Below are 2005 nucleotides of genomic sequence, written 5' to 3'. Positions count from 1 at the left end.
AATTTCTACATCCCACGTTACTATTTGTAATTTTTTGGCCCAATCTGCAGCTCATATTTTTTACTCTCTGCAGCCTCTACTTAATATCTACACTTCCATATCACTAAAAATAATTTCCTTCAAAAAGTTGGCCCAATCTGCTGCCCATATTTTATCCCATTATGCAGCACCTATTTATTTTGTACACCCACCAGCTTTTTTTTTAAAATAACCAATGGAATAGTGAAAAAAATTATTCTCAGCAGCACCGATATTTTTTTTTAAAACACAATAGAAAAATGAAAAACTTCTAAATGTATTTAATTATTGAAACATAATCAGTGAGAAAAAAATAAAACTTCTAAATTTCTATTGAACTTAATTATTACAATATAACCATTAACTCAACATAATCAATGGAAAAAATAAAGAAAAACTTCTAAATCTACATTATTACAAGATATTCAATGAAAAAAAAATTACAAACGCAATTTCCTAAATTATTTTTAAACGGTAATAAATTTTTTTCCAAAACAAATTATGACTTATTTTATTAATTTCCTATCATTTTATTTAATTCTCTATCCTTTTATTAATTAACTCTCCAAAATTTTCAGGAATATTATGTTAATTATTAAACTCAAACTTTAATTCTCATTTCAACGATATTATGTCAATTATTAAATTCAAGTCCATACAAATTTAAAAAGTTTGAGGTAACCTATGAATGATAATGAAAGAGATATTTTGGTTACTTTACATTTATTTAACAATTGAGTTTATTTTAGATTTTAAAAGATTTTTAATATGTCCATATTGAATTAACTTGTTCAGAAATTTTGGAATTTTAATTTCATACATGTATATGATGACTAACATATTAAGAATTTAAGTTTCAGTTAAGTTAAAATGTATGTGAGATTACATTCACAAAGCAACAACAAAGCAACAAAACAACACAACAATAATCCCAAAAAAAATGTGAAATTTCAAAACTTTACTTCCAATGTTGGAGCAGCGACGGTGGAAGTTGACCGTCGTGGAGCAGGAGGTGGAGCTCAATAGCAACGATAAAGGCTGAAGCTGAAAGGATGAGAAAAAAACTTAGAGAGGGAGCGGAAACGAAGAAAAAGAAAAAACTGAAGATTAAAATAAAAAAAAAAGACAACCGAAGAACAATGTCAGACCAGTCACGGCGACACGGTGCAGTGCAGTGGAGACGCAACGATGACAACGACAAACGGTTAACTGGAGTAGGTGAACTGAAGCGACGATTGGAGGCAAAGTGCGAAAAGAAAACTGAAATTAGGTTTTGTAATTTGGAAAAAAGTGGGAATTGAGCGGGGCAGCGAAATTTTTGGTTTAAATAGGATAGACTATGCGACGCAAACCTCCTTTTATAAAACTTTATTTTAAATTCATTTAAAAAATTAAAAAATTTAATTCAATTTATACAAAAAAAATATTTTAATTTATACAACAAATAAATTAATTTAATGTATACAAAAAATGCATTTAATTTATACAACAAAAACTTTCTTTAATTCATACAAAATAATTTAATTTAATTTAATTTATTCAAAAAAATAATTTAATTTATACAAAAATATTCATTTAATTTATACAACAAAAAGTTACTTTAATTTATACAAAAAATAATAATTTCAATTATACAACATAAAATTGATTTAATTTATACAACAAAAAATTAAATTAAATTATACAAAAAAAATTAATTTATACAAAAAAAATTAATTTATACCAAAAAAATTAATTTAATTTATACAAAATAATTAATTTCATTTATACAAACGACAAATTAATTTAATTTATACAAAAAAATAAATACATAATTCAATTAAATTTTGGTTTGGAAAATCATTTATCCTTAAAAGTGTTCTTTCTATCTACTATTATCTAAAAATAATCAATTTATTAATGTCTTGACGAAACAAAAAAAAAAAAACTCTTAAGGTGTGATATTGAAAAAAGGTTCCCTTTCAGATCAAACAATTCCATCAAATTA

General features: G+C 24.5%; 1 long non-coding RNA gene across 1 annotated transcript; it reads right to left on the bottom strand.

The window, feature by feature from the left end:
• Window positions 1–852: 852 nt before the first annotated feature.
• LOC137837616 (uncharacterized) lies at window positions 853–1330 on the bottom strand. Its single transcript, XR_011085496.1, has 2 exons — window positions 1167–1330; window positions 853–1062 (listed from the first exon to the last, which is right to left on the bottom strand). It is a non-coding gene; the product is annotated as an uncharacterized lncRNA (long non-coding RNA).
• Between the last annotated feature and the right edge of the window lie 675 nt (window positions 1331–2005).

This window comes from Phaseolus vulgaris, chromosome 4 (assembly GCF_000499845.2).
Source record: "Phaseolus vulgaris cultivar G19833 chromosome 4, P. vulgaris v2.0, whole genome shotgun sequence".
Taxonomy (NCBI): Eukaryota; Viridiplantae; Streptophyta; class Magnoliopsida; order Fabales; family Fabaceae; genus Phaseolus; species Phaseolus vulgaris.
This window is presented reverse-complemented; position numbering and strand designations above follow the sequence as displayed.